The sequence below is a fragment of the Danio rerio genome, chromosome 20 (genome assembly GCF_052040795.2).
Source record: "Danio rerio strain M-AB ecotype USA chromosome 20, GRCz13ab, whole genome shotgun sequence".
NCBI classification, from domain to species: Eukaryota; Metazoa; Chordata; class Actinopteri; order Cypriniformes; family Danionidae; genus Danio; species Danio rerio.
The window spans coordinates 28,888,166-28,900,309 of NC_141040.1; positions in this window are offsets into that span (position 1 = coordinate 28,888,166).

A 12,144-nucleotide genomic window follows, 5' to 3' on the forward strand; every position below is an offset into this window, starting at 1 on the left:
TACACCATTTATTTCTTGTAATAAACTTACAAAAATGTTGTTAGATCAATACTTTAAACAAGAATAAGGCTTTTTGCCAGTGGGCTAAGAAAAACAAACCTTAAGAGCTAAACTTTAATAATCTCAAGTCTATTAATCTCCATCTTTATGGGTGTAAAAATATTCTACAGCTTCGGGCGTGTTGACCTGTTGACCATAATAATATTTTTATTTATTTATTTATATATTTATTTTTTGGTAAACAGACCAGCATTCTGACACAGTACACCAGACGGTCATTCGCATTTATGGTATTTTCTTCCTCACTGCTAAAACATAAAAACAGATTGAATATAGAGTGTTTCAACACATCCAGTATGATTTGGAGAGCAGGATTCATGCTATAATGTGAACGGGTGCTTCTGTTACGCATATATGAAATAATCCAGCAGCCAGCTGAGCACTCAAGATGGCAGGCATTCTTGGAAGGCCGTGGTGTCAATCCCCAGTGCCCTCCAAGCAGAAAAGAGGTGCAATCTGATGCTCGTCCCGCTCGTGTCTGTTTCATATTCATTCCTCTGTCAGAGAGAGCGATTGTGTGGGTGGACCTGCAACTGTAAATACTGCACAAGATTTAAGTCGCACAGATAATTCCTACATTAGCGCATTAAGAAGGCGTATTTTATTGTCTTTTTCTGAGTTATTCGTGTAGATATAAGTGTCACCGTAGATTAGAGAGATAAGATTTAATTCGTATGGAGTGTTGCGTATTTGGCAAGGGATATGAGGTATTTCCAGCTTGTTCATTTTTATTGCGCTTTCTTCCCTCCTTCAGCTCATTTGTTTGTGTTTAGCTTAATCTTCATTCTGCAGTTTTTCAGAACAAGTCTCCAGGTATCGTTTGCATAAATCCTCGTAATTTGTGCGCGTGAGAAAGCGAGGGAGTCTTTAGCCAACATCAAGACAAGTGTGTGATGGATGTGGGAATGAAAGATCACATCTGTGTGTTTTCCATTTGTCAGCGCTGGATCAACACATTTGGTTATTAATTATGGCCGATATTAGAGCTTTTTATATAATAGCAGACTTCTTTCAGGAAGACGTTGTGTGTTTTGGCACTGAGCTTCTGTCCTTGTGTTGTCCTCATTGAAGATGTGAGCTGGACAAAGAAATTCACTTTTGATTGCTGATCAAATTCAACACAAGGGGTGCTTTTTGACATCTGGAGCTGAGAGTTTTCTAGAAACGCATTGCAGATTTATATGCTGATCAACGAGGATCAATCACAAGTAATAATTATGTGCTTTAAGATCATTTAAACAATAAAAAAAATAATTTCAATATTTGTAATGCATGTTTTAATGTTTTTGAATGCTTTTTAAAAAAATATATTTTATTAAAATGAGTCACATACAGTTGGTCATAATTATTAACCCCCCCCCCCCTCTCCTTTTTTTTTTTTTTTTTTTTTTTTTTTTATATTTCCCAAATGATGTTTAACAGAGCAAGGAAACGTTCACAGTATGTCTGATAATATTGTTTTCTTCTAGGGAAAGTCTTGTTTGTTTTATTTTGGCTAGAATAATAGCATTTTAAAAATGTTTAATAAACATTTTAGGTCTAAATAACTAGTTATGTTATTATTAATATAATTAATATAATTAATATGTTATAACCAACGTTGTAACTATCATTATACAACAACCTAATTCACCCAGTTAAGCCTTTAAATGTCACTTTAAGCTAAATACTAATGTCTTGAAAAATATCTAATCAAATATTATGTACTGCCATCATGGCAAAGATAAAATAAATCAGCTATTAGAGATGAGGTATCAAAATTATTGTTTCAAAATGTGTTGAGAAAAAAAAAATTCTCTTCATTAAATAAAAATTGGGGAAAAATAATTCCGTTGGGCTAATAATTCTGACTTCAACTGTATATTGAAATGTCTGCTTTGAGTAAAGCCCTCAAAGTTAAATCAATATTTAATATATTATATTTAAAAAAATAAGTAGATATGTTTAGTTTTTCTCAATTGCTTTGGCACATTTTTTTTAAACAGTGCAAATGTCAAAACTGTTTGACTGTTTGTGTGTTTGTCATCGTGTGAGCCACTCTGCTTAAAATGATTAGTGGTTTTTCACCATTACAGTTAACCATGGAAATTAAGATTTGTAGAGAAGAGTCAATAGTACATAGAAAAAATAAAAGTTTTTATAAAGTACTTTTTTTTTTTAACAAATTTATTACATGTAGTGCAATCTTGCTTGTTCAATTACTGTATTGTACATTTCATATTTCTTACGTTACCACAAATAGTGTTAAAAAATACTACAAAATAGCATCCATGAAAAAAAATTGTTCTTGGTGGACATCCTGTTGCTCTTGTTGGCCTTGCCAAAGATCTTCCAATTGCTTTTTCCCAAGCATTTTGCTGCAGTTCAGGATTGTGGAAGTTCAAAAAAAGGTAGTGATCTTAATGTAGACAATCAACATATACACATGAAATCTGAATTATTAGCCCACCTGTTTATTTTTTTCCCCAATTTCTGTTTAACGAAGAGATTTTTTCAACACATTTCTAACCATAATAGTTTTATTAGCTCATTTCTAATAACTGATTTATCTTGTCTTTGTTATTATGACAGTAAATAATGTTTTACTAGATATTTTTCAAGGCATTTCTATATAGCAGAAAGTAACATTTAAAGGCTTAACTAGGTTAATTAGCTTAACTATAGGCAGGTTAGGGTAATTAGGCAAGTTATTGTATAACAATGGTTTGTTCTGTAGACTATCAGGAAAAAAAAATTCTTAAAGGGGCTAATTATTTTGAAGTTAAAATGTTTTTTTTTTTATTATTAAAAACTGCTTTTATTCTAGCCAAAATAAAACAAATAAGACTTTCTCCAGAAGAAAAAATATAATCAGTCATATTAAATATATTGCTTTGAGTAAGATGGCTTACACGATGAAAACTGATTGAGAAGTTGAGATGAGTTTGACACTTTAAATGAGAATTGACTCTAGTTTTGTTTAACAAGCCATGTGCTATTAGTACAGACAATAGTACTTACTTTTTGGATACATGTCCCAAAGCATTTGCAATTTGCTTAAATCAATAAGAAATGCCACTCTGCAGCAAACAATTCAAAGATCTAAACTTGTTGTTTTAAAGAAAAAATCTAAATTGAAATCAAGAAAAATTGTAATAGTAGCTATACTAACTGCTAGCTACACTAAATTATCTTTTCATGTCTTTCTTTTGATCCTTGAAAAATCCCATTTTGTCTCTGGCCCTAATACACTTGTTATAAATAAGATGATTTAAAGAGATCCAATTTTTGCAGTAGATGAGCAAATCATTAATAAGACAGCAAAAGCTTTCACATGTCAATACATTGTTAGTTTTATTTTATTATCAGTAAACAATCCTTTTTCTGGCCTGCAGTCCACAATGATCCGATCAATATGTGAGGTCAACCTAGGAGAATGCATTAATATGACTCAGAGGGCATAAGTGCATTCTTTATAGTAATAATCAACAACAACACTTTAAAAAAGCCTATATTTAACATAGAGTCAAATCCACAAGCATCCTCAGAGCTCACAGTCTTCCGTTACATCTTCTGTTTTGAGCAGGATGTTGTTCTCCTCTGTCCTGGTGTGGACGGCGCAGCTGCAGATCATAAGAGCGGCGTTATTTACAGTTCAGGATTGTTCTGACGAGGGCAGAGAAAGGCAATAAATCTCTCTGCGTGCCGTCCGTCCATGAGCCAGCATAACAACAGCAAACGAGAACCTGACGGGAACCGCTGTCACATTCTGAACTGAAAATATTTTCATTCCTGAGACGAGGACACCACGTCCAGCTCAGGGGTCGTTTTCCCCCCTACATACGGATACAGCACTCAAAACTGCACATAGCATTTCTAAATGCACCGTGGGTCGCTTTTGGAGGACCTTCGTGTGCTTTCTGTCTCTCCGGCGAGACCCTTCCCTCCCCCCTTCCGTGTCCAGGCCAGAGTCCCTGGCATTTCCCACTTCTCTGTGGCCAGTTGTTGTTGGTGGACTGAAAAGCGGAGGAAAATAAAGAGATCTAAATGTCAGCAGGGAAGTGCGGTGCATTGCGCGCCCCTGCATCTCCTGAGCGGTCACCTAGAACAGCATGTGATCCCGAGACAAAGCTGCCCACGGCGGAAGGTGGGGGTGGAAGTGGAGACATTACCCAGAATGCAAGAGTCCGGCAGAATATCTCTCTAGTCCATCTCTACCTGCGGGGGCTGGGCCACTTTTTCATTTAGATTCTTTTACGGGATATTGCGTTTTTCTGGGTCGGGTCGGGAAGACGGGGGACTGGCAGTGACATAAATGGAGGAAGCTTGAAAGGAGGGAGGCTTGTACCTGTTCCAGCAGCACGTACACGCTCTGTTCTTTCCGTAATGAAAATACATGGCAAGACTACATGGAGATTTAGAGGTGTATACTGTACACAACGGGACATTTGCTTCCCTTCTCCTTCCTTCCCAAGACCTTTTTTTTTTTCCTCAAAGGCGTTTTCAGCAGGAACATGAAAGATGCATGAGGAAGGGAAAGGTCACCGCTGAAAAAAAAAAATAAATAAATAAATAAAAATAAAGACCTTTTTGTCGCAGCACGAGCGAGAGCGAATGGTAATTTTATTTAGTCTTTTATTCCCTTTTTTTTGTCTCTCTGACAGTTTGTTGGCAAGCTGGCGAGCCGTAAAAAAAAGACCCTTCGGCTTGGCAGTTCATCGAGCGGCACGTCACTCTCGAATTAGCTTTGTTTCTTCAACTCTCTCATAAGAAAGCGCAGCTCTCTCGATGCCATTGAAGATCATGAATTCCTTGTTTATGTCAACTTGGTGCATTTCACTGCGAGGCGGTATTTACATACAGTGCGGCATGACCATGCATTTGATTTGGATCCGCAGTCGCTCAACTGATCCCCATCCAAAAACATGCTCTCAGCCTCATGGAATACATTATTCCATTTGACTCTATATTGGGTTTACCTCAAATGCAACACCAGTAAGCCAGTGCTAGATCTCCGTGCATGTGCTGAATATTATGTGGGATCGTTTGACTAAAGCGTGCAGTTTTGACTAAAGAATTTAGCTCACCGCAAATGGGGAAGAAATAACATTTACGGCTACTGTGGATGTTTTTAGTTATTCTGCGCAGATCTTTCCCCTGTGGGGACCTCAGGAAAAGTCTGCAAATATCTGTAGCCTGGTTGAATGAATTAAAGGGTCACTGGGAAAGATTTAACTGTACGGCGGCAGCAAGACATGACATGTTTTGCAAAGTCCAGTCTTCTGGGGAGAGTTTAAGTCTTTAAAAATGTTTGTAGGGAGTTATTCCCTCTGGGGCCTTTCAGGCTCTGAAAAACATGGCCGAAATGTATCATAAAGTTGTCCATATCTTGTATGCGCTATATTTTATGTCTTAAGTCATGTTTTATGTAAGGAAACGGAATATAAAGGAATCGTTTCTGCTATGGAAGTCAAAAATTGACTTATTGTTGTGTTACTTACTGTAGGGCTGCATGGTGATGCAGTTGGTAGCATAGTCAACTCACAGCAAGAAGGACGCTGGTTCAAGCCTCAACTGGGTCAGTTGGTATTTCTGTGTGGAGTTTGCATGTTCTCCCCGTGTTGGCATGGGTTTCCTCCACATGCTCCTGTTTCACACAACAGTCCAAAGTCATGTGCTATAGGTGAATTGGGTGAGCTAAATTGTCCTTAGTGTATGTGTGTGAATGTGAGTGTATGGTTGTTTTTCCAGTGATAGGTTGCAGCTAGGAGGGCATCCGCTGTGTAAAACATATGCTGGATAAGTTAGCGGTTCATTCCGCTGTGTCAACCCTGGATTAATAAAGGGACTAAGCAGAAAAGAAAATGAATGAATGAAAGTTGTGTTACTTATAACATTTTTGGATGAACTATCCCTTCAAATCTCTCTACAATAGGATGTAAACCATTACAACTGGATCACTGAGTTTGAGAAGTGAATCTGTTGTGTGAATGAATCTTTCAGGCCGGATTTGTGATCGACTAAATAATTTAAAAAGAAAGCTGAAATGAATTATTCTTTCACGACTTGAACATCACTACTTTTTCCATGAACGTGCCAAAGAGAAATAGGATGGATGTCAATATTTTTAGTCAATAGTGACAAAAATGTTGGTCTGTTATTCAGACTAAGCTCTTATGTAACTGTAAAATCTACAGTAGCATTCAAGCCATGTGGGCTTTTTATGGTGCATTCATTGTGTGTTTTTATGCTTTTTGAAGCATGTCTGTTCCCCCAACATTGTTTGTATGAAAATTGTATGAAAATGAGTGACTATTCCAGACTTTCTTTCTGTGTGGCACAAGAAACAAAGAGGCAAATGATGACAACATTTTCATTTTAGGGAAAGTATGCTAATCGAGAAAAGCAAATGCTGTATCTACTGTACTTTTTTCATTACACAGTATCACAGACAAAAATAGGTTTTCGAGCATATAAGAATAATATTTTTTATCATGACCTACAGAATACAACTATTAAAATATCATTTTGTAAAACTAGTTTATTTATGTTTATGTGAAATAAGCCTTTAAATAATCCGGTCTGGAATATTAAGAACAAATATTCCAGATGACATATAAAAAGGCTCTATTTACGGATCACAGTAATTTGTTTAACTCAATTTTTCAGTGTTTACATATTTAAATATTTAGTATATTTATAGTATAATATATTATTATTTTATACACTGTGTTAAGTGCAGGTCAAAGTAAGTGTACTGTTGTTTTAAGATGAATACAGTATATACTGTGTTATTATGATATTTACAAAAGTTGTTTGAAACATAGACATTTGGTCACACTTATTTTGTCTGAAATAAATTTCTGTTTGTTGAATTTAAGTTACATTGCATCTACAGTACATGCCAACTAATTCCCATTAGATTAAAAGTAAACTGTTAGGTTGGGGTTAGAGTTAGTGTAAGTTGACATGTACCTGCCAAGTTTCTTAAAGTCAATTAAATTTCTGTTGAAGGAGCAGTATCAGCAGATAATTAGCAGACAGTCTAATGATACTCAAAAAGACCATCAAAATAGAGTGTTACCAGACATTTTACATGCATTTAATATAAATTGTTTGAATGTAAAATATATTTTGCCCATTTTTAATGTGTACACCCATTAATTAAGTTTTTTATTTATTTTTTATTTTTTTTACCAAAACATTTTCATCAAAGGGTATTGTTGGAACCCTATTATTGTATGTTCCTAAAACTTCCATGTCTCTTTTAGTGTTTTTTCTCATGCCCGCTCCTCTTTCTTTCACTCCATTCTCCATCTGTATCTTCTGGTAACTCAAAGCTTGACCAACCAGTCTGCTCTCACTGTTTTCTTCTCCCCTGGATCATTTGCTGGCCAATAACTGATACCTGATACATCTTTCAACCTGGCTAATCTGGTCCTGCCAAATGGCCAGAGACCACCAGTTCTGAAGGTCTCCATTGTGGATCTACTGAACCTTGTCCAGGAGCAAAGTCCCTGTAATTAACCCCATATGCTTGTACAAAGTCCACATCCCACCCGCAGGCCAGCACTGTGATCCAGCTCGAAATATCAGCTTTAATATCAGTATGGCAAACATCAAACCTCTGTAATTAAAACAAGGAATGTATTATTGTGGGGGAAAAAACAACCAAACAAAAATAATAATAAAAATAAAAAATAGTAACAGTACTCTTGGTTATTGCTATGTACCTACAGTATGGCTCAAAATCATTGTAAAAATGCCATTTTAGTTTAGTTTAGTTTATTTTAGTTAATTTGATTTAAATGTATTTTTTTTTCTTTTTTTTTACTTTATTTTTATTAAATTTTTTATTTAATTTTCCTTTTTAACAATTTTTTATTTTAAATTTCATTTTATTTTTTATTTTACTTTTTATTTAAATTTATTTTATTTTTAATTTTATTTTATTATTTTTGAAACCTTTAACATTTTGGCCATACGAATGTGTGATAATGAAATGCATAAATAAATAAATAAATAAATAAATAAATACAACTTAAAATAAAAATTACATAATGACATATGTGACATAACCCTGAACACATAATCTATTTTTCAAACTTGTAAAATTTGATCAATTTTATTGTGTTCACATGTTTACCCAAGGTTTATCTATAAAACTACACTGATAATTATTCTAACTTCAGAGTGCTTTTGACCTGTGTGTCTTTGAAACTACCAAACAAAACAGTTGTTAGAGAAACCGAGCATTTGTGCTATTTGACCTTTGACTCAAAACTGTACAGCTACTTAGATCTAACAAGCATATTTTAAGCACAACGTACTGTGTGACCATTAAATGCTTGTATTCCAATTACCTAGGAGGTCAGAGACAAAACCAGACTTGTAAAGATGAATAAATGAGCAGTGTTTTTATATAAATAGCGGTTTAATGTGTTTTGTGGATTAACAGAGTTGCAGGCTTTGGACACGGGTCAGTGTGTGTGAAGACAGCCATCAAAAGCTCTGGCCAGCAAACACAAACGGTTTGGCCTGACTGCTCTCTCTCATTGTGCTGGAAGAGTGATGCTGTGCTTGCAAATGAGCCTTGTGCAATCGAAACTGGGAAAAAAACACACTGAGAGGGAGAGGAGACGTGAGGCTTCAGACCTGTATGTGCTGAGAGGTTCCAGTGTCTCTGCATAATACTTATAAAAGAGATGATTTCACTATTCAAGAATGCTACAGTATAGAATCACGTTTACACTACATCATGGTGTTCTTGAATATGTATTTCTCTTGCTTGATTAGGATGTTTGACATTCTTTAGGATGAATTCATTGTATTATATCATTAGAATTTCTGTATGATGATCTACATTTATAAAATAATCACTTAAAAAACATACAGTTCAGTTCAAGATTAGTTTGATATACACAGACATCCATCTATAAGTTGGCAGTTTTGTTTATGTATATTATTTGTTGCTTTTTCTTTTAGCAATTATTATTTCATTAAAATAAGTTACTATTACTCTATGAATATTAAACCTTTTATATGAATATATACAGTTATATTGACATTTTGTTGCCTATATAAAGCAAGCGGTTAATGAAAAAACTGACATTTAAAATATAATCTAATAAACAAAAACACAACAAAAAATGATTAAAAATTTTATTTTATGTGTGTGTGTGTGTGTGTGTGTGTGTGTGTGTGTGTGTGTGTGTGTGTGTGTGTATATATATATATATATATATATATATATATATATATATATATATATATATATATATATATATATATATATATACAGTTAAATCTGAATTATTAGCACCCTTTGATTTCTTTTTTCTTTTTTAAATATTTCCCAAATGATGTATAACAGACAGAGCAAGGACATTTTCACAGTATGTCTGATAATATTTTTTTCTTTTGGAGAAAGTCTTATTTGTTTTATTTCGGTTAGAATAAAAGCAGTTTTTATTTTTTAAAGCCATTTTAAGGTCAAAACCACTGTTATAGAATAACTTGCTTAATTACCCTAACCTGCCTAGTTAAACTAATTAAGCCTTTATGTCACTTTAAGCTCTATAGAAGTGTTATATATATATATATATATATATATATATATATATATATATATATATATATATATATATATATATATATATATATATGTGTGTGTGTGTGTGTGTGTGTGTGTGTGTGTGTGTGTGTGTGTGTGTGTGTGTGTGTGTGTGTCTGGGTTGTGGTTGGAAGTACATCTGCTGCGTAAAAACATAGGTTGAAATAGTTGGTGGTTTATTTCTATTGTGGCGACCTCTAAAATCGAGACTAAGCTGAAGGAAAATGAATGAATGAAAGAACGAATGAATGAGTGAATGAATAAATGGTAGCAAAATAAATAAATAAAATACTTTTGCTGCTTGTTCAAACTACTAGTTTAGTTCACTCTTAAGTTATTTAAAATGAGTAGAAAAAAATATTTTTACTTTGGGGAGCAACTAATTGTTTTATATTTAATGCACCTAAATTTAGTAAAAAAGTTAACTTAATTTATTTGTTTTTGGTCAATATGTAGGAACTGTGTGAAGTATTTTTTGTGTAACATTACAAATTATACTTTAAAACAACATTTTTAATGAGACTTCTCACAAAAAAGTAAAAAAAAATGATCATAACCAACAGATACTTATTGTAACAGTGATACATCTTTGTCAGGCTGCTCTTTTGAACATCCTTTTAAAAGCCCTAGGGACAGTTGTGGTGAAATTACCAATGTTTTTGTTGTTTTCTTTAGCCGGAACACAATGCAGGGATGTCTTCAGGGCTCAGATGAACACTGACTAATGCACCACTCTTCTGTCCTGTGAATGGACACAGAACTATCCCTGTCCCACGAACAGGAACAGACCCTCAGTCTCTTCAAGCTTATCTGAGGTGAAGAAAGAGTCGCATGGGAAATCAGCAGCAGGTTTGTTAATGCTGGATCTTAAAGCGTGTCTTTCAGACGGTCCGCAGAACTGTTTTAATATACATTAATTCAAGCGGAGTGTAGGTTTAATAGATGTAACTGGGCTGTCTGATGTCTGCTCATTATTGAAGGGATTATTTCCTGTTTTGGAAATCGTCCATCACTTGTAAAATGTCCAAGGGCAGATGAAAGACCTCAGCGCTATAGATAAACATGAGCGTCTATATTCTTCTGGACTAATGAATTCTAGTGGAGTGATGAAACTTAACTTTTTGGAGATTTACTTTACTGTTCCAAAGTTCTGAGTTGTTTCTTTGCTTGTTTGTTTTTCCATTGTACATGTAGTATGTTATGTCAAAAATATAATTAACTATATAAATAAAACTATATAAATTGTTCACTGTTTTTACAGTTTAAAAGCATCAAAAAAATAATACTATTTTTGGATATAAAACACCAGAATGGCCATGTGTGGGTCATCAAATTCTATATTACTATGAATAATATTAATAATAATAATAATAATAATAATAATACATGTATTGTATTGTCTTATTATTATATTACTGTATATGCATTTAAAGTTTTTGGAAAGATTAAAAAAAAAATATTCTACTCAGGTTTGTGTCCAATAATTCCCAATATTTTATCTAGAGTCATATCTCTGACAAAAAAAGTGGATTTTCTAGCATAAGTCTTTGTTTGTTATAAAGGTTGAGTGATTTTAGCATGTCAAAGTCATATTTATGCATATAAAATATATTGTCCCAACAACATAATTGTGGCTAGAAAAACTGACGAATGGCTAGTAATGTTGGTAATCTACTAGCCACAGTGGCTAAAGATAAAAACAGTTCATATTAATCCTTGCCTGTCCTACACAGATTTGTGTCCAATGATTCCCAACATTCCAATATGTCAGAGTCATACCTCTGACAAACAAAAGTAGTTTTTCTAGTATAAGTAATCTTTGTTTGTTGTAAAGGTTAGGTGGTCCTGTTTTGTTTGTTTATTTTTTCATATAATAATCTTTTAACACTTAACACAGCAACAATCTCCCAAGCATCCTCTTAGAAAAAAAAAAAAAAAAAAAAAAGATCTGTGCTCCACACTATTAAAGATTCCATTGTAGTTAACATAAATTAAAAATATATATATAAAAAAATATATATATAAAAATATATAGACCATTTCAATGTGATCATGTCATTGGCCCATGAACATTTCCTGCTTATTTTCAAAATATTTCATAACTTTAATAAGAGGCAATTCAATCATAATTCAATGTTATAATATTATTGATCAATATGAGTTGTTTCTTTTTTTTTCTTTTTGATTCTCGGAAACTATTGAAATTAAAAATGTAAAACAGGAAATATGTTGGGACCATTGTTTTTGTTTACATCCCTTAAAATGGTCTATAGAGTACCATAAATTCCATTTAAAAAGCACCATAAAATGTCCTTCAAAATAACTAAACAAAAACTTTGCTGAACTAAAAATATATAGAGTGAGATAAAAAGGCACACTGAGTCTTATCAAACAAAGTTGTAGATTTAAAGTCAACACAGACTCAAGAGGACCAGAAAAAACTGCTCTCATCCATTTGCCCGTTAATATTTTAAATTATTTTCATTCATAAA